The following is a 21,956-nucleotide window of genomic DNA, read 5'->3' on the forward strand; positions in this document are numbered from 1 at the left end:
TCATCTTAAGTCCTTAAAGTCTTCTGTAGCATTTTTGCATTTATTTTTTATACGCTTGCATCTTTTTGTGATTTTTTTGCATCTATTTTTAATCATTTTGAGTCTCTTCGTGATCATTTTGTGTTTTTTTCAGAAATATTTTGTAAGTTAGGTCCCCTGACCCCTTTGTCCCCTGGGTCTCTGCCCAGTAGGTCTCTTCTATACTGATCTTTACAGAGACATACCTGACATGTTGATGTATTTCATTGTCCAAAAAAGCAGTTTGGCTGTTATTAGACTGCTGTGATGGCACATAAAAACATAAAATTACATTTATATGCCTAAAATATGAAATCAAATGTAAGTTTTAGAGGAAACATATTGACAATGTGTTGATAATGTATCTGGCAAGTAGTACAAGTTCTTTTGGACTTGAGATATTAGTAAAATGTGTACTGACAGTGTATTTGATATATTGTCGACCAAAATATCAGATTTTACAGAATTATATAAACTAGCAAATATTAAAGTTATATTTAATGATATGTTCAGACACAGGTAGAACATGGTTAGTTTATAGGGAAAGATCATTGTTAAATAAAAAAAAGTCCACATTCACATGAAGCACAAGTGGAAAAATAATACATTAAATGTACTTTCTTGGAGACAGGGTTGGAAAGTTGCGAGAAGGTTAAAGTACACTGGTTACAGAAAATTAGCCAACAAAAGTTGTCACTCATCTGGCAATACCAATGTGCTTTCCTACGCTGTGACAAGAGTGCGTGAATAAAGCATTTCGTTTTTCAAATTTGACTCATTTACTCTGGTTCTCTATTTTAGGTAACGTTACTACTCCACTTGTTTTAGCCGTTACTGTAAATCCTGACTTCAGTGAGTCCATGACTTGCCGTAAGTCAGTTTAGTTTATACAGAAGTTAGCCCGCTACAACTCTGACAATGGCAACAGTACACATAGAAATGGCCGCCGCTCTGACCGTCCTGCTACGTTGATTTGAATTGGAATGTCCATTCTACTCATTTTATTTCCAAGATTCCAACATATCCTGCTGAACATCAGCATGTTAGCATTGTGTCAACGTAGCATGTTAGCTTAGCCATTGTGTGCACTTTAGCATGTTAGCATCACCATTTAGCATCAAAGAGATGCTGAGATTCTCAGTCATGATCTACATCATTTCACTATTTCCACTTGTTTTTCACTCTCCCATCTTTCTCTCTTATTCACTCTTTCCCTTCCTCTTGCCCACAGTCATGTCAGTCAACTCCTCTTCCTCCTCTTGTCCTCCTTCCAACTCTTCTTCCGTCAACCTCTATAATTTCCTGCAGAACTGCTACAACACCACAGCCGGCGCCTTCAGCATCACTGCTTTCACCGTCACCAGCATCCTCCTCGTCCTCCCTCTCTGCATCTACGTCATCTACCTGGGTTTCAAACCATGGCGGCAACAACGCTCCGGCACAACGTTGAGCCACTCCGACATCTTTACCTACCACATGGTCGTCATAGAGCTGATGAGTATTGTAGGGTCCACTATATGCTGTTGTGGTGTCCTCACTCGTCTCCCAGTAATGTTGATAGTGGGTACGTACCTTTTCGCCGTTAACATATGTGGACAGCAGCTTTTTCACACTCTGACCTGCGTGGAGCGCTACCTGGCTGTCGTTCACCCCATCACCTACCTGGGCCTGAGGAAAGAGAAGGGGATCAGAATCAGAAACATCTCCATCGGATGCGTTTGGCTGCTGTCCTTTGCAAACATAGGTTTCCTATTGGTGGAGGACACCAATTTAAACATCATCATCATCTCGTATTGTACCTTAGCCTTCATCTTTATTGTCATCTCCTTCTGCAGTCTTTCTGTTCTCTATGTTCTGATTCGTCCAGGACCAGGGGCAGGGGGTGAGGGCAGACAACGGGTTGACCGATCAAAGATGAGAGCGTTCTACACCATCATGGCCATACTGGGAGTGCTGCTGTTGAGGGTTGGGGGGACTGCAGTTAAAAATGCTCTTTTTGCCCCATCACATCTGTTGGAGTCTGAAAGGTGTAGTGTGTGGATGTCAACAACGTGGTTCGCTTTGCCCAGCAGCCTGGTGTTACCTCTGCTCTTTCTACACAGGGCAGGAAAACTGCTGTGTTGTAAGAACAGCAATAAATGAGGACAAAGATCAGATTAGATTATTATCCGAGGAAAATTGATCTTCTATAGATCTTATCTCTTTGTGATAATTTTGTGTCTCTTTGTGGTAGTTTTGCCCATTGCTGTCATAGTTGTGCATCTCTTTGTAGTCGTTTTGTGTCTCTTTGTAGTTTTGTAATGACATTTCTATTTGTTTTGATCTTTTTGTAGTTTTTGTTTGCTTGTGTTTGTCATTTGTCATTTCACTGTAGCTGCATTTTGCCTCTTTTTAATAATTTTGTGTCTCTTTATGATACTTTTATTTTTCTTCGTGGTCATTTTGAGTCTCCTGGTTTGTACATGTCTCAATCTAGACTAGCAAAAGAAGCAATATTAACCAAACAGTCACAGTGATTAACATATTGCTGTATAAAATATAAAATACCCAAATGTAGCAGCAAATGACAGGACTAAGTTCTTTCTTACAGCCTGTTTAGGTATCAAAATAACAAGTGACACACACAGAGACAGACAGGTGTTTGATTTGAATAAGCACCGGTTTGAAGTTACAGCTCGTTTGAATCCTGTCAAACATCCACTTGGTGAATAAAAATGTTTCTTGAAACCCGAATTATTGATTATGAATATATACACAACGTACTTCTATTGTCAATGCACTTTACAGTTATTATTTTCTGTGTCTGATGAAAACCTTTTTCTCCAAAATGTCAAATTGTTTGCATTCAAACTACATAGTTTTAAGAATTGTTTTCATGACATACATGAGCATATAATCCTTCAATATATTTGAAAATGTAAAAACCAGCAAACCTGGATATTATTTGTCATCACCATACATCATAAATCAAAGGTGTTTATTTAGTTACTATGTTGGTATGTTTATGGCAATCTGTTGGCAGAAAAGTTTAATATGAAAATTGTGTAATCCCAAAATAATCTGATGAAAGTTTTAAGTGTACTGATAGATACATTCCCAGTACAAACATATGTTTTTAAATCAATGAATAAATTTGATCAATATTGACTCTGAAATGTGTTGGTGTGCAGTCTGTGATTTTAGGATTTATGATGACAATGATTCATACTTACTGAGGACTTAAAGTTTCTGTTTCAATAGCGGCCAGTGTTGAAGTGTCTTTGAGCAAAGCCGTGGCGTGGTGCAATTCCAAATCTGTGAAGGAGATCAAATGCAAATCAAAGTGAATGAGCAATGCTTACTGGTTATGAAACATGCAAAACACACACACACACACACACACACACACACACACACACACACACACACACACACACACAAAGTGAGTGTATCTTAAAGTAATTTTAGATTTTTTTGACAACTCACGCACATAAAGTCACATGTAATAAAGTAATGCCAATTACCAAACAATGTTCACTTGACAGGGAACTTTATTTAATGTGTTTTTCAGTTTCATGTTTTTAAAAATGCTGCTTCATTTCTTTTCTAAAATAAAGACTTGATTTGTCATATGACCTTTTTAACATCTAACAACAATATTATGTTAAAGACATAGGTTGCATAGACATTATGTCAGATATATCAAAAGGTGTAAATGTGTGCGTTTGGGGGTTTTAATTTCTGTGCTATCATTTCATGCTTTCATGTTTTATATTCCAATTTTTTGTGAATAAACATACTTTATCTTGGGCCACTGTTTTAGGTCATTTTGCATCTATTTTTAGTACTTTTGCATCTCTTTGTGATTGTTTTGCATCCATTTTATATTATTTTGTATGTCTTTGCGCTCATTAAGTGTCTATTTTCTGTCATTTATTGTCTTTTTATGGTATATTTGTAGAAGTTTTTTCATCTGTTTTTAATCAGTTTGTGTGTCTTTGTGATTTTTAGTTTTTTAAAGTGCCATTTTTTAAGTTAGGCCCCTTGACTCTTTGGCCCCTGGGCCTGTTCAGTACTAAACCATCCATAGATGTACCTGACATGTTGATGTATTTCATTGTTAATAAAGCTGGCTGGCTGTTGTTGTTAGACTGCTGTGGTGGCACATAAAAAGCCCAACCCTAAATTAAGTTATTATGCTGCAAATATGAAAAAGTTAAATTTTATAGGAAACGTACTGACAATATGTTGTTACTGTATCAAGTTGTATCATGCTTTTTAGTACTTTGGATATTAGTAATATGTGGACTGACAGTATATTATATTTATTTTGTATTTTGTAGTTCTTTTGATTACCAGTGTTGAATGCACTTATTGTAAGTCTCTTTGGATAAAAGTGTCTGCTAAATGACTATAATGTAATGATTTGATCATTTGGATCCTCATATTCAAATAGTTCACAGTGTAAACCCTCCAGAGAGTATTAGACAGGTTTTAGTTTAACATCCTCTCATGTGCTGCTCACCAGGTGCAGACTTTGGCCCCGCTACCGGAGACCGTGCCCAGAAGAGGAGGCGGAGCTCCGGGGCCCGTCCTTCTAAACCTGCTGAGACTCCAGAGGCGTTGAACCGGGTCCCCTCTCCTCAGCCCTGCACCACAGCTCTCGACGTTCCCGTCTGTGTTTTCTCCCGGAGCCTCGGGTCACCATCCTGCCTGCAGACCTGCCAGTTGTCTCCGGTCAGGAAGATGAGGAGCGCTTTCAGGACACACTCCCACCAAAGATGAACGTCCCCAGTCTGGGAAAACATCATCTTGATTCATGTTATTTTCACTAATCTCTGAAACAGACGTCCTTACTCTCACCGCTGAACTCCTTTGAACTTACGCTATATTTGACAAAAGACAGAAATGCGTCACGTCAGAGGTTCATATAAAAAAAGGATGTGAGCTCAATGGAGTAGCTTCAAACCAGCCCTGCTAGAAACTCAAGGACTCCTTTGATGAATCAGATCTGCCTGGTCCACAGCATCCATGATGCTAGCGGTCTTCTGGCGAGTCGCTGCTCCTTTGGCACGGATGACTGATTAGCTGACTTGAGTGCAGGTCTAACTGGGCATGAACTTCTCCTCAAGAGGAACAGCCATGAGCCTCTGGAACTCTGCAGTGATCTAAAACAGTGACAGAGGATATGGTTTCCTGAATGAATGGAAATGCAACTGGCCTGGGCCTCTATACAACCTCAACCACTGAAGGACAGCTGAACAATGGCCAACATGTCAACACACCAAAGAGGATAACAAATATGGAAATCCTGTCAGGGAGCACAGTATTATACTTGATCTCAACCACACGTAATTATGACCAATTCTTGAAAGCTCACTTCAACAAAACCTAAACACAGACTTTGTTCACGTCAGTACCATGATTACCTCTTTGGGCTGGACCAGTGCAGGCCGTCTGCCCCTGAGAGCATTGTTGTCAGTTTTTTAATGTCGCTTTCTCCCAAAATCACCTCGAGTCTTGCAGGCGTCAAAGCAGCCGGTCTGAGAAGAGATCGCCAGCAATTAGTACGGTTCAACATGCGAGGCAAATCCCCTCTAGGAGTACCGTTGACCAATTTCTGATTGGGCCGTCTACTTCCCTGAAGCAGGAGAATATGAGGGAGAATCAGCTGTAGGGCTGTTGTATTAGAATGCATTAGTTTTAGCTCGGTGGAGTGTAGACATTATAATGAGATGGGGTTGAGCCACTGTAGGAAAGACACTGAAAATAACTCCTTCTATTCACATCATTGATAATCTTACAAGTCCTACTTCAGTGAAGGGACCACTTCAGTCAGCATTTACAGGCTTTCACCAAGAACACGCACACTCCCACCAGCGGACAGAGAGCCGCGCGTCGGAAAATATGTCGCGTCAACCAGCTGAGAAGCAGAAAACAATATCTGAGGGTTTTGTTTTGTTTTCTTTAAACGCTCCCAGGTGGTGAAGATGGTAACACTCGCTCTCCTGCGAGTAACAGCCGGAGTAGCTCTCCTGCTCAAGTACAGAAAAGAGCCCAAGTACTGCACGCCCTGCCCCACAAGCAGTGAAAAGTCCAGTCACCACCGGATCACAGGTTCTGACCCAGCTTGGCTGTCAGAGGGGAAATACTCCCCCTGGCTGTACAAGACTGATCTTGGTAAGTAAGTAAGTAAGTAAACACATAAATAATAAACAGACAGATTAGATACAGTACATAGAGAATGAATAGGGGATTATTTAGGAATGTTCTTACAATGACATAGAGCCACATTACTGCCTTGTCAATAGCACTGTATTCTAGGAGTATAACTTACCTTTGGTAGTCCAATGAGTTATGTCCAGGCCTGACGTCACCACCACCAGTCAGGGGGGGAAAATCAAAGAGAATTTAAAAACACATTCATATTAAACATTGTCTTTTCAGTGTTAAGCTTGCCTTGTGTACGGTTTAACTGCATCACTACCTCACCCGGTAACGGTTTGAGTAAGGACCGAGTGAGAAGACTTAGCAGCAGTTGACACAAACACGCTTACCTTAACGTTAGCCACCGTGACTTATACATGCGGCGCTTTCTCCAACATAAACACGAAGGCAGCCCCGTCACTGAGCCTTCACGTCTCCGTGAGGTTCCGGGGTAGTCCAACAAGTGTGACCGCGCGGACCCTGTAATTAGCTTCTTGGTAACGAGCTAATGTACGCCTCACCAGCTCAATATCTCTGCGCTAATGTGCTAATAAGCGACACAACATACCTCCGCGCATGCACGAGAGAGGCATTGTGTTTACATTGGAAACCACGCAGGTGGCGGCAGTAAAGTCAGGCTTTCTGAAGCAGCGAAGACACAATTTCACCTAACGTTACCACATCACCTTGAGGTTCTGGTGTCGTCCAAGAAAGTGTGACCGCGCGGACCCTGTAATTAGCTTCTTGGTAACGAGCTAATGTAAGCCTTACCAGCTCAATATCTCTGCGCTAATGTGCTAATAAGCAGCTACACCGGTACACAACATGCATACACAACTTTCAGTTAGAGCATTGAAGCACGACAGTCCCGCCCGCAAACATCTACGGTCTGCTAGCGAGCTACCAGCTGGTCTGATGTTTAACCTTAGGTCAGGCTGCAGGCCCGCTAGCGATATGCTAACTAGCATAGCAGCAGAGCACTAACGTTATAGACATTTTAATAGCTACTTGCCGGCGAAAGTATCTCTAGTCTATTACTGTAACTAGAAGTCGAACACATCGGTGGATTAAAAATAAAGCTATAACGCATTTTTCACAAAACGAGCGAAATGAATCTTAACTGTTAATTTAAAACGCGCTAACATTAGCACGACAATAGCTGGTTTAGTTCAGTCACTTTACTAAATACTTAACTAGTAACTTAATACTTAACAAAATGTAACCGATTCAGGTGAATCATTTTACATCTAACATACTACATTATTTGTACAGACAAAATACAATTTAGCACTAAACTTACCTTCTATCCGAGTCACCTCAACAAGGGAAAACGTGGAGAAGATGTGGACGTCATGGCGACAAACGCATTCTAAACGTGATGTCATGACGTATGTCTCGCCAAACAGTGTCTTTGTGACGTCACTTCAGCAGCTTCCTAGATCAAAGCCATCAAAGATCAAAGGCATTTGAAAAGTCTAAGCCTGTAGGGTGAACAGAATCCATTATCCAGATATATTTTCACATTATGAATACAACAACTAAAAGACAAGAAATGGCCTCAAAATCAAAAGATACTGATGATGAATGTTTTCAAATAGAAAACGGTCAAGTTCTGTCTGGTAAATCCGGTCAGTATCAGATAGAGAAGTTTCTGGGGGAGGGTGTTTTTGGGAGAGTGGCCATGTGCCTAAACTTAGAAACCAAGAAGAAGATGGCAGTGAAGTTTGTGCGGAAGGACCTGTACTGGAATGGCAAATATGAAGTGTTAATGCTTAATAAACTTAGCCAGCTTGACGAAGAAAAGAATAACTTGGTCAGGTTAACCGACCATTTTGAGCACAAGGGACACGTTTGTCTGGCATTTGAAGTGCTGGACATGACCCTGAGTTCATTAATGAAAAGCAGATTGGGCAAGCCACTGTGTTTTTCAGAGATTAGAATAATCACACAACAGATGCTGGTGGCTTTAAATGCCCTCAGTAGCATAGATTTGGCACATGCAGACATCAAGCCAAACAACATAATGCTGGTAAATCATCAGTTACATCCCTTCAAGATAAAACTGATTGACTTTGGTGTTGCCCAAAAGATTTCAAAGCTAAAGCCTGGCACCCGTATGCAGGCCCTTGCTTACAGGGCCCCTGAGGTCCTCTTGGGAATCCGACCAAATGAGGCTGTAGATATGTGGTCCCTTGGCTGCCTTTTGGCCTACATGTGCCTGGGCTGCCACCTGTATATAACAGGCTGTCCATATGAGCACATGAGACTCATCGAGCAGCTGCACGGTCGGCCCGCTGATCACCTGCTGGATTCTGGGGTTAATACCAAGAATTTTTATACCAAGAAGAAAAGAATGTGGTGGAAGAAAAACATATGGAGGCAGAACACACAAGCTGAATACCAGAAACGAACAGGCTCCAAGCTCCGAGGCACCCAAACAAGATTCTCCGAATTCACCAGTCTCGATGATGTGATAAAGAAACACCCAGAAAGGAATGATGTCATTAACTCATCAGCCTTTTTATGTCTCCTCAAACAGATGTTTCATGTGGATCCTAAAAAAAGAATCAGCCCCAGCGAAGCTTTAGAGCACCCTTTCATCACAATGAAACAATCTAGGGGCACTAACGATGACCAAGAAGCCACAGCTGATAGTAATGCTGATGGCGCCAAAGACGACCAACAAGCCACAGCTGATAGTAATGCTGATGGCGCCAAAGACGACCAACAAGCCACAACTGATAGAAATGCTGATGGCGCCAAAGACGACCAACAAGCCACAGCTGATAGTAATGCTGATGGCGCCAAAGACGACCAACAAGCCACAGCTGATAGTAATGCTGATGGCGCCAAAGACGACCAACAAGCCACAGCTGATAGAAATGCTGATGGCGCCAAAGACGACCAACAAGCCACAGCTGATAGAAATGCTGATGGCGCCAAAGACGACCAACAAGCCACAGTTGATAGTAATGCTGATGGCCCCAAAGACAACCAACAAGCCACAGCTGATAGTAATGCTGATGGCGCCAAAGACGACCAACAAGCCACAGTTGATAGTAATGCTGATGGCCCCAAAGACAACCAACAAGCCACAGCTGATAGTAATGCTGATGGCGCCAAAGACGACCAACAAGCCACAGCTGATAGTAATGCTGATGGCGCCAAAGACGACCAACAAGCCACATCTGATAGTAATGCTGATGGCGCCAAAGACGACCAACAAGCCACAGCTGATAGTAATGCTGATGGCGCCAAAGACGACCAACAAGCCACAGCTGATAGTAATGCTGATGGCGCCAAAGACGACCAACAACCCACAGCTGATAGTAATGCTGATGGCGCCAAAGACGGCCAACAAGCCACAGCTGATAGTAATGCTGATGGCGCCAAAGACGGCCAACAAGCCACAGCTGATAGTAATGCTGATGGCGCCAAAGACGACCAACAAGCCACAGCTGATAGTAATGCTGATGGCGTCAAAGACGACCAACAAGCCACAGCTGATAGAAATGCTGCTGGCGATAAAGATGAACCACTAGCCACTGCAGCTGGGACTTATGAGAAACCACCAGGCGCAAATGATGCTCCTGACTCTGTTACTCATAATTCACATGATGACAACACCAGCAGTGATGGAGGAACCAAACAGTCCATTAAAACCAAAAGTCGGTTTAAGTCCATCAAGAGGGTCTTCTCCAGGATGTTTAGGTTTCTATGTTGCTGCAGAGTTGATGTTATTGAGTGATGACACACATGTCATCATTCAAATATGGTGGTGCAGCACTGTTACCGGGGTGACTCACTGTGGCTAAGTGGACAGCAGGGTTTGTCCCCGGCTCCGCAAGTCACATGTTGATGTCCTTGAGCAAGACACTTAACCCCAAATTTGCTCCCGTAGCTGTGCTAAGTGTGTGTATGACTGTGATAGAATCTGATTGGCAGGTGTCTGCCATCAGTGTGGTGAGTGATGACAAGTAGTGTGAAAGCGCTTTGAGTGACCACACACAGCTAGAAGGCGAAGGTTGTTCCTGAGCCTCTCTCACTTTGTGTCCACTTGTGGTGGCAGGATCAGGGTTTCTCCGGTGTGCTCCGGTTTCTCCCACAATAATTGAAGGTGAACTTCTCTTTAAGAAAACAAACTGGTGGTCCACACACAGCTCGAAGGCGAAGGTTGGTCCTGAGCCTCTCTCACTTTGTGTCCACTTGTGGTGGCAGGATCAGGGTTTCTCCGGTGTGCTCCGGTTTCTCCCACAACAATTGAAGGTGAACTTCTCTCCACAATAATTGAAGGTGAACGTCTCTTTAAAAAAAAAAAACTGGTGGTCCACACACAGCTTGAAGGCGAAGGTTGGTCCTGAGCCTCTCTCACTTTGTGTGTGTACTACTCTGGTGGCAGGATCAGGGTTTCTCTGGTTTCTCCCACAATAATTAAAGGTGAACTTCTCTTTAAAAAAAAAACTCGTGGTCCACACACAGCTAGAAGGCGAAGGTTGGTCCTGAGCCTCTCTCACTTTGTGTGTGTACTACTCTGGACACTGCTCTACTGCTAACCTCTCCGTCACTCCCCTCCAGCTCTCTGACCACTATGTCTTGTCCTACTCCCTCTCCTTATCCTCTCCTCCATCACTTGCTCCACCTACACACATGGTTTCTACCCGTAGTCATCTCCGCTGCCTCTCCCCCGCTGATCTTTCCTCTTCTGTTACTTCTGCCGTCCCTGACCCTGAATTTTTCTCTCTCCTATCCCCTGATACTGCTACTAATCTTCTCCTCTCCACCCTTACTTCTTCTTTGGACAACCTCCCTTCACCTCCAGGCCTGCACGGCCAACTCCACCTGCCCCGTGGCTGTCGGACTCAGTGTGTACTGATAGACGGAGCCTAAGAGAGGCCGAGCGTAAATGGAGAAAAGGCAAACTCCCGGATGACCTTCTTAACTTCCAATCTCTTCTTTCCACTTTTTCCTCCTCTCTATCTACTGCTAAAGCTGCATTCTTCCTCTCTAAAATCCTAACCTCTGCTTCCAATCCTAAAAAACTCTTTGAAACTTCACTTCACTTATCCAACCCCCACCCCCTCCTCCTACTTCCTCCCTTCCCACTGATGATTTCGCCAACTTCTTTGACAAGAAGGTAAACAATATCAGATCCTCCTTCTCTCAGCCCCCCTCTCCCTGTCCAACCTCTCCCTTCCTCTCTCAGTGTCCTTGTCCACCGTCTCCCTCTCCACCCTGTCCAGCCCTGCCCCCACAGCTCTCCCTCCCATCTCCATGCCCCATCTTACCCTATCTGGCTCCTCTCTCCCCTAACGAGGTCCTCAACCTTGTTACATTTAACCGCCCCACCACGTGCTCCCTTGAACCGATCCCCTCCCCTCTTCTTCAGTCTATTGCGACTGAACTCCTTCCTTTCCTCACCCACCTCATCAACACATCTCTTGTTTCAGGATACTTTCACACGGCCTTCAAGACTGCCAGAGTCACCCCCCTTCTGAAGAAACCATCACTTGACCCCTCTGATGTCAAGAACTTCAGACCGGTTTCTCTTCTACCCTTTCTATCCAAAACACTTGAACGTGCTGTCTTTAACCAACTGTCTTCCTATCTCCACCAGAACAGCCTTTTGGACCCCCACCATTCCGGGTTCAAGGTGGGTCACTCGACAGAGACAGCCCTCCTTGCGGTGACAGAGTCGCTTCACGCCGCGAGAGCGAACTCTCTCTCCTCTGTCCTGATTCTCCTGGACCTGTCTGCGGCGTTTGACACGGTGAACCACCAGATCCTCCTCTCCACCCTCGAGGGGATGGGCGTCTCAGGCTCTGCACTCTCCCTGTTTGCATCCTACCTGACAGGTTGATCCTACCAGGTGACCTGTAGGGGGGCAGTGTCGTTCCACAAGGCTCAGTCCTGGGCCCCCTTCTCTTCTTGCTTTACACAACATCTCTGGGTTATGTCAATCGCTCACATGACTTCTCGTACCATTGTTATGCCGATGACACCAGCTGGTCTTGTCATTTCCCCCCGGTGACGCTGAAGTGGAGACGCGCATCGCTGCGTGTTTGGCTGACATCTCGAAGTGGATGGCAACACACCACCCGAAGCTCAACCTGGACAAAACCGAGCTACTGTTCCTCCCGGAGAAGGGTTGTCCGCACCGAGACTTGTCCATCACCATTGATGATACCGTGGTGACGCCGACTGCGAGGAATCTGGGTGTGACCCTGGACGACCAACTGTCATTCTCAGCAAACATTGCATTGGTTACACGCTCCTGCAGATTCTTGCTTTACAACAGGATGATTCGCCCCTTCCTCACAGACGAGATGGCGCAGGTGCTCATCCAGGCTCTTGTCATCTCCCGTCTGGACTACTGCAACTCTCTACTCGCCGGAGCCCCAGCGTCGGCCATCAGACCTCTGGAGCTTGTCCAGTCGCCCCAAGTTCTCCCACACAACTTCCTTTCTCCATTCTCTACACTGGCTACCTGTAAGAGCTCGCATCCAGTTCAAGACTCTGGTGCTACTCTACAGGGCAGTGAAAGGAACAGCTCCTTCCTATCTCCAGGCCACGGTCAAGCCCTACACCCCCGCCTGACCACTTCTCTCTGCTGCCTCGGGGCGATTGGTCGCCCCGTCGCTCAGAGGTCCCTGCAGCCGATCAACCTGGTCACGGCTTTTTTCTGTCCTGGCCCCACAGTGGTGGAATGAACTTCTCACTGACGTCAGGACAGCAGAGTCGCTGCCCATCTTTCGGCGCAGGTTGAAAACCCACCTCTTCAGGAAGTGTTACCCTGAGCCTTCCTCTCAGCACTTATTGTATTCATACTAGCTTGTTGCACTTATTGTATTCGTATTAGTTTGTTTCTGCACTGTACTTTTGCTCTGGTTTGTGCTCTGGTTCATGCTCTTAGATGCTTGTTTAAAAAAGGAGATGCACTTATGACTTAGTACTTTCTACTACTAATTTATTATTTAAAATCCAAAAAATTAACACGCTAGCATAAATACTCAGCCTCAAAGAGATGCTAAGATTCTCAGTCATGATCTACATCATTTCACTATTTCCACTTGTTTTTCACTCTCCCATCTTTCTCTCTTATTCACTCTTTCCCTTCCTCTTGCCCACAGTCATGTCAGTCAACTCCTCTTCCTCCTCTTTTCCTCCTTCCAACTCTTCCTCCATCAACTATAATTTCCAGCAGAGCTGCATCGACACCACAGCCGGCGCCGTCAGCATCACCGCATTCACCGTCACCAACATCCTCCTCGTCCTCCCTCTCTGCATCTATGTCATCTACCTGGGTTTCAAACAATTGCGGCAACAACGCTCTGGTGCGACAATGAGCCACTCCAACATCTTTACCTACCACATGGTCGTCATAGAGCTGATGAGTATTGTAGGGTCCACTTTATTCTGTTGTGGTGTCCTCACTCGTCTCCCAGTAATGATGATAGTGGGTACGTACCTTTTCGCCGCTAACATATGTGGAGAGCAGCTATTTCACACTCTGACCTGCGTGGAGCGCTACCTGGCTGTCGTTCACCCCATCACCTACCTGGGCCTGAGGAAGGCGAAGGGGATCAGAATCAGAAACATCTCCATCGAATGTGTTTGGCTGCTGTCCTTTGCAGAGTTAGGTTTCCAATTCTTGGGGGACACCAATTACATCTATTCTAATTGTACCTTAGCCTTCATCTTTATTGTCATCTCCTTCTGCAGTCTTTCTGTTCTCTATGTTCTGATTTGTCCAGGACCAGGGGCAGGGGGTGAGGGCAGACAACGGGTTGACCGATCAAAGATGAGAGCGTTCTACACCATCATGGCCATACTGGGAGTGCTGCTGTTTAGGTTTGGGGGGACTGTAGTTAACTATGCTCTTTCTTCTCCTTCATCACATCTGGGAGAGTCTGAAAAGTCTACTCTGTGGATGTCAATGACATGGTTCTCTTTGCCCAGCAGCCTGGTGTTACCTCTGCTCTTTCTGCACAGGGCAGGAAAACTATTGTGTTGTAAGAACAGCAACAAATCAGGACAAGGATCAGACTAGATTATTATCCGAGGAAAATTGATCTTCTATAGATCTTATCTCTTTGTAGTCATTTTGTGAATCTTTGTGGTTGTTTTGCCCCTTTTATAGTTATGTTGTGTCTCTTTGTAGTTTAGTGTCACTTTGTAATTTTTGATTTTTGACTATTGGTGGTTGTTCTGCCACTTTTTGTAGTCATTTTGCATTTTACTGTAGCTGCATTTTGTCTCTTTTTTGTAGCTGCATTTAGTCTCTTTTTGGTCATTTTGTGTCTCTTTATGATACTTAAATTTGTCTTTGTGGTCATTTTGAGTCTCCTGATTTGTACATGTCTCAATCCAGACTAGAAAAATTAGCAATATTAACCAAATAGTCACAGTGATTGACGAATTACTAATAAAATATAAAATACCCAAATGTATCAGCAAATGACAGGACTAAGGTCTTTCTTACAGCTTTTTTAGGTATCAAAATAACAAATGACACACACAGAGACAGACAGGTGTTTGATTTGAGTAAGCACTGGTTTTCAGTTACAGCTCCTTTGAATAATGTCAAACTTCCACTTGGTGAATGATGAGGTTAATAAGCACATTTTTAAAAATCAGAATTTGATGAAAACCATTGTTCTCCAAAATGTCAAATTTCGGCATTTAAAACAACCTAGTTTTAAAACATTTAACACATAAATGCATGTAATCCTTCAGTTTATTTTAAAAATGTATAAACCAGCAAACCTGTAGATTCTTTGTCATCACCATATATAATAAATCAAAGCTCTTTATAAATGTACTATGTTGGTTTGTCTGCTTGCATGTTTCTGGTGCTCTGTTGGCAGAAAAGTTCGAAATATGATAATATAATAGAAGAGTTTAAATATGCATGAGAAATGCATATTTAAAAATGAAATCTTTATGTGCACTGATGAATGCATTCCCGACATATATGTATATGTTTATATACGACTGAATAAATGTAATCAATATTGAGTCCCAAATGTGTTTGTGTGCTGTCTATGTTCATGATTACTGTGATGTTTTCTTACTGAGGTCCTATAGTTCATGTTTCAATAACAAGTGTCTTTGAGCAAAGCAGTGACGTGGTGCTATTCTGCATCTGTGAAGGAGACAGATGATAAACTGCTACCTAAAGCTGCAAATCAAAAGCAATGCAAATTGGATGAGCAAGTCTTGGGGTTATATAATATGCAAAACACGCACACACACACACACAGATGAACATTTCTACTGTATTTATGGACAACACACTAGTTCACAGTCCAGAGACACAGCGGACAGAAGATCAGAAAGATCAGAAAGATCAGAATCTAAAAACTGCGGACAAAGTGAGTGTATTTTAATGAGTTTATGATGGATGTAATTTAATATTTTTTGTCATTTTTAATCCTTAAAGTGACATTTAATAAAATGATGGGGGTTACATAAGGTGAACTTTATTCAATGTGGTTTTTTTTACTTTTTTAAAAACACTGCTTCATTCCTTGTTTTAAACTTAAAAAGATTAGATTTGTCAAATAATATTCTTGTTTGATCTCAAAAAGGCTTTTAAATATCATGTTTGAAAATATTTCGTATTGTTTAGAAATATTTCATGTTTTCAAGTCCAATTTTTTGGAATAAACCTAAATTATCTTACACCATGGACAGATGATGAGACAGTATAAGAGGGTCCCAGACTTTAAGAGTGTCAAATACTCTACTTTTTACAGTTTACGTCCTTGGTAGTCATTTTGGGTCTTTTGTAGTCTTGTTGCATATATTTTTAATAATTTTGCCTCTCTTTGTGATTGTTTTGCATTCAATTTGAGTAATTTTGTGTTTTTTTTCAGCAACATTTTGTAAATCAGGGCCCCTGACCCCTTTGTTCCCTGGGTCTGTGTCCAGTCGGCCTCTTTAATACTGATCTTTACAGAGACATACCTGACATGTTGATGCATTTCATTGTCAAATATTGCTGTCTGGCTGTTGTTTGACTGCTTTGGTGGCACATAAATAGCTTAACATTAAATTACGTTGATATGCCAAAAATATGGAAACGTATATTAGTTTTAGAGGAAACATACTGAATGTTTGTTGATAATGTATCTCTGGCAAGTAGTATGCGTTCTTTTGTACTTTGGCTGTAAGTCAAATGTGTACTGCCAGTGTATTTGATATATTTTTGACCAAAATATCCGATTTTACAGAACTATATATGCTGATAGCAAATATTAAAGTTTAATGATATGTTCAAACACAGGTAGAACATGGCTAGTTTATAGGGAAAGATCATGTTTTTATACAAAAAAGTCCAAATTGACATGAAGCACAACTGGAAAAATAATACATTAAATGTACTTTCTTGGAGGGTTGAAAAGTTATTCTCATACACATGAGAGAAGGTTGAACCTTTATTCACACTCAGCATACCTCTATGGTTGGCAATGGTAGTCTACCACCCTTTGACTGACACATTTGACTTTAACATGAAATGAATGATGAATTGTTATCACTTTGGTGATCCTTTGACGTTTCATCTTTGGTGCCACTCAGGTCAAAGTTGGAACTTGTACCTGCTTTATAGTTAGTTCTAATTTGCAAATGTCAGCTCAGGAGACAGATGGCTAGCTAGTTAGCTTGATAGCTTGTCCTCCTCTAGAGCGTTAGTGGGGAGTGAGGCAGAACCACCAGCATAATGTTATGCTCATTTTCTGTGCATTAAACATGGTGGAATTAGCAAGCTAGCTAACCAGCCATCTAGCTAGCTTTGGTAATAATAGTTGTCCCACTTGCGAATTCCACCATAGTTTAATGCTACACTGAATACAGAAAATTTGTCGAAAAACGTTGTCACTAATCTGGCGATAGCAATGTGCTTTCCTACACTGTGACAAGAGTGTGTGGATGAAGCATTAAGTTGTTAAATTTGACTCATTTACATTTGCTATCTATTCTTCATTAAGTTACTACTCCACTGCTCGTTTTAGCTGTTACTGTAAATCCTGACTTCAGTGAGTCCATGACTTGCCGTAAGTCAGTTTAGTTTATACAGAAGTTAGCCCGCTACAACTCTCACAATGGCAACAGTACACATAAAAATGGCCGCTGCTCTGAGCATCCTAATACGTTGATTTGAACAGGAATGTCCGCTCTACTCAGATTTTATTATTTGAAATTACAACATATCCTACTAAAATTCATTATGTTAGCATTGTCATTGTGTGCATGTTAGCATCACCATTTAGCCTCAAAGAGATGCTAAGATTCTCAGTCATGATCTACATCATTTCACTATTTCCACTTGTTTTTCGCTCTCCCATCTTTCTCTTATTCACTCTTTCCCTTCCTCTTGCCCACAGTCATGTCAGTCAACTCCTCTTCCTCCTCTTGCCCTCCTTCCAACTTTTCCCCCTTCCACATCTATTTTTTCCTGCAGAGCTGCATTGACAGCACAGCCTGCGCCTTCAGCATCACCGCTTTCGCCGTCACCAGCATCCTCCTCGTCCTCCCTCTCTGCATCTACGTCATCTACCTGGGTTTCAAACAATGGCGGCAACAACGCTCCGGCACAACGTTGAGCCACTCCGACATCTTTACCTACCACATGGTCGTCATAGAGCTGATGAATATTGTAGGGTCCACTATATGCTGTTGTGGTCTCTTCACCCGTCTCCCAGCAGTGATGGTGGTGGGTACGTCCATTTTGTCCATCAATGTATGTGGACAGCAGCTTTTTCACACTCTGACCTGCGTGGAGCGCTACCTGGCTGTCATTCACCCCATCACCTACCTGGGCCTGAGGAAGGCGAAGGGGATCAGAATCAGAAACATCTCCATCGGATGTGTTTGGCTGCTGTCCTCTTCATTGACAGGCTTCCTAAACATGGGGGACACCTATTTCATGTTCATGATCTCGTATTGTGTCTTAGCCTTCATCTTTATTGTCATCTCTTTCTGCAGCCTTTCTGTTCTCTATGTTCTGATTCGTCCAGGGGCAGGGGGTGAGGGCAGACAACGGGTTGACCGATCAAAGATGAGAGCGTTCTACACCATCATGGCCATACTGGGAGTGCTGCTGTTTAGGTTTGGGGGGACTGCAGTTAACTATGCTCTTTATGTCTCACTACATCTGTTGGAGTCTGAAAAGGCTACTGTGTTGTTGTCAATAATGTGGTTCTCTTTGCCCAGCAGTCTGGTGTTACCTCTGCTCTTTCTACACAGGGCAGGAAAACTGTTGTGTTGTAAAAACAGCAACAAATCAGGACAAGGATCAGACTAGATTAGATTATTATTCTTGGGAGATGCATCTTCTATAGATTGTATCTCTTTGTGGTAATTCTGTGTCTCTTATTCTGGTCCTTTTGTAGTTATTTTTGTCTGTGGTTGTTTTGCCAAATGTTCTTTGGAGTTCTGCCACTTTGTGTAGTCATTTTGCATTTTACTGTAGCTGCATTGTGTCATTTGGTTTGATTTATGATACTTTTATTTTTCTTCGTGGTCATTTTGAGTCTCCTGGTTTGTACATGTCTCAATCCAGACAAGCAAAGTTAGCAATAGTAACCAAACAGTCACAGTGATTGACAAATTACAGTATAAAATATAAAATACCAGTGTGTTAGCAAAAGACATGACTAATGTCTGGTTTACAGCCTTTTTCAGTCCTCAAATAACAAGCGACACACACAGAGACAGACAGGTGTTTGATTTGAATAAGCACCGATTTCAAGTTACAGCTAATTTGAATCCTGTCAAACATCCACTTGGTGAATGATGAGGTGAATAAGCACATTTATAAATTTACTATGTTGGTTTGTCTGCTTGCATTTTTCTGGCGCTCTGTTGGCAGTAAAGTTCAATATGAGATATGAATTTAAAAAACAAATGTGATTACAGTTTTTTTGTGCATTGATGGATACATTCCCGCCATATATGTATATGTTTATATACGACTGAATAAATGTAATCAATATTGAGTCCCAAATGTGTTTGTGTGCAGTCTGTGTTCATGATTACTGTGATGTTTTCTTACTGAGGTCCTATAGTTCATGTTTCAATGACGAGTGTCTTTGAGCAAGGCAGTGACGTGGTGCTATTCTGCATCTGTGAAGGAGGCAGATGATAAACTGCTACCTAAAGCTGCAAATCAAAAGCAATGCAAAGTGAATGAGCAAGTCTTGGGGATATATATTATGCAAAACACGCACACACACACACACACACACACACACACACACACACACACACACACACACAGATGAACATTTCTACTGTATGTATGGACAACACACTAGTTCACAGTCCAGAGACACAGCGGAAAGAAGATCAGAAAGATCAGAATCTAAAAACTGCGGACAAAGTGAGTGTATTTTAATGAGCTTTTGATGGATGTAATTTAATAATTCTTTATCACTTTTATTCCTTAAAATTACATTTAATATAAATAATAGCAGTCACATGAAAGTCTTCATGTGATGTGAACTTTATTCAATGTGTTTTTCTTCTTTTTTAAAAACACTGCTTCATTTCCTGTTAACTTAAAAAAATATGAACACTTTATAATAACTACACACTATGAAGCATTAGTTAAGTATGAGTAAACACTTAATTCATAATTTATAAAGCATTGTTCCTACATTAACATTCATTAGTATGCAATTCATAAAACAAGTTATAAATGTTTTATTCTTCTATTATGTTTCATGATTGTGTTTCATACTTTATAAATGATGGATTCCCCATTTATAAATTAAGTATTATATATATTACAAACCAATTTTTAAGGAGTTGTAGATGATTAATAACATAATTTATAAAGTTTTAGTAAATTAATAAGAACTCATTTAGATATACATTATTCATGTTCTTGATCACTTTGTGTTGTGTCTATTTGTCTTTTCTGTTGAGAAGATAACTGAGACTTTTGTGGGTTTAGAAGCACTGATGGTCTTTCAATGTCATTTATAAATGCTTTGTAAGGCATAGATAGTCTTCACTTTAGACGAGGTCACACAAAATACTTAATAAATGACTAGCAACTACCTGAATTAATCATGAATTGCAGTATCAATACACGTTTATAAAGCATATATTAACATAGTCCCTAACCATTAGTGCATATCTAAATCATTATAAATGCATGAATAATGTACACCTAAATAATAATAATTTACTAAATCCCGGTGTAATCTGGTCTAAACGTGAACGTTCAATCAACGTCTGTAAATAGTCGGCGAAAAAACTTTCACTTTTGAACCACTTTTCAACGTCACCGTGTTTTAAACGTTGAAATGTTCACAGTTCAATATGTAGTAATTAAATACCTAATCATAGTAACACATCAGCAGTTTCCACTTACAAGACAAAAGACCAAGTGACACAGGCAACAGTTCATTTGTGTTTATTAAGCAACAATATAAATATCAAACAATGTTCTTTATATACAACCATAATATCCCGTTCCTTCTTTAAATGTCGTTGTCAAAGCCACACAGGAGCCGATTTCAGAAGGTCTGCAATATTTTCAAGGTGGACGTCTGTAAATAAAACAAGTATTAGAAAAACATTTTCACTTTTAGACCTGTTTTGAACGTCTTTTCACCGGAGACCATAGTCGTCTTTTAAACGTAAAGATGCTGACTTGGATATTACACAGTATAATACTTTATGTTCTTTGTCTATTGCTATAAGTCAAACAACAATGTTTTGATCATCTTCTTATTTGTACATTACTTTGTTTTACTCACTTCCTCCACATTTAAACTGTGTACAGCCCCACGCGCTCTGCGTCGTGTATTTCACATGTGAAATGTCCTAAAAACTCTACAGCGACAGTCCATGAAGAGTCTTCAACATTAACTAACACGTGTTTATGTTTACTGTTCATCCATAGTGCTGTCGCTGCAAGCTGACGCTACAAGCTAACATGCTAACGCTACAAGCTAACATGACTACAAGCTAACATGCTAATGCTACAAGCTACCAGCCTCACCCGCATGGTGAGCATAACATGATACTAATGGTGCATGTTTCGGTTTGCAATATTGTTACCCAGTAGTTACAGAGTGCGTCGTTAGCGTGAAGCCTCACGTTTATTCCGTCATCTCGTTCACTTTGCTCCTCAAGTCTCGTGCAGAGTTTCCAGACACACAGTACATGTTTCAAAGTTGTAGAAGATCTCTGAGCTTAAGTCTCTGCGCATGCGTGTTCCAGCAGTAAACACACGTATTTTACATGAACATACAGACAGAATGTGCTCTGCTCTCATTACGATGTCCTGGGAGCTTCTTGTTGACAGCACACAGTCTATAGTTACATATTTATCACGTTTTATATGAAACATTAAATGCATTGAAATCACGTCTTCGTGTAGACCACATTTCACCGGCCAGCGTAAAATGATTTTGGAGTAAAACATTAAAAGTAACCAATATCGTGTCTCTTTCAACCTACAAATGTACAAACCATCAATATTTTAAAACAAATTGGTGTTTTGTGACACGTTGATATTGTAATGGCAATTTAGCCGGTTGAAAAGACGGTAAAAATAGGTCTTAGACGTTCAGACCCCATTTCAACCAGAAATCAACGTTGAAATCCGGGTTGGTGGGAGATCAAAGTTGGAACTTGTACCTGCTTTATATTTAGTTCTAATTTTCAAATGTCAGCTCTGGAGACAGATGGCTAGCTAGTTAGCTTGATAGCTGTTCCTCCTCCAGAGCGTTGGTGGG

The 21,956-nt window shown here is 41.7% G+C and overlaps 1 long non-coding RNA gene across 6 annotated transcripts; it reads right to left on the reverse strand.

Moving 5' to 3' along the window:
• Nucleotides 1-604: 604 nt before the first annotated feature.
• On the reverse strand, nucleotides 605-7,614 carry LOC137874880 (uncharacterized). Of its 6 annotated transcripts, none has more exons than XR_011103348.1 (7): nucleotides 7,505-7,614; nucleotides 6,335-6,364; nucleotides 5,427-5,540; nucleotides 4,523-5,165; nucleotides 3,231-3,312; nucleotides 1,818-2,038; nucleotides 605-1,686 (listed from the first exon to the last, which is right to left on the reverse strand). It is a non-coding gene; the product is annotated as an uncharacterized lncRNA (long non-coding RNA). The 6 variants fall into 6 exon arrangements; XR_011103347.1 differs by lacking the exon at nucleotides 7,505-7,614 and adding an exon at nucleotides 6,555-7,103; XR_011103349.1 differs by lacking the exon at nucleotides 7,505-7,614 and having other exon boundaries at nucleotides 605-1,487; nucleotides 1,591-1,686; nucleotides 6,335-6,385.
• Between the last annotated feature and the right edge of the window lie 14,342 nt (nucleotides 7,615-21,956).

Source organism: Cebidichthys violaceus, unplaced genomic scaffold (genome assembly GCF_023349555.1).
Source record: "Cebidichthys violaceus isolate CVI_PGR_0920_01 unplaced genomic scaffold, fCebVio1.0.p SCAF_19, whole genome shotgun sequence".
Classification (NCBI taxonomy): domain Eukaryota; kingdom Metazoa; phylum Chordata; class Actinopteri; order Perciformes; family Stichaeidae; genus Cebidichthys; species Cebidichthys violaceus.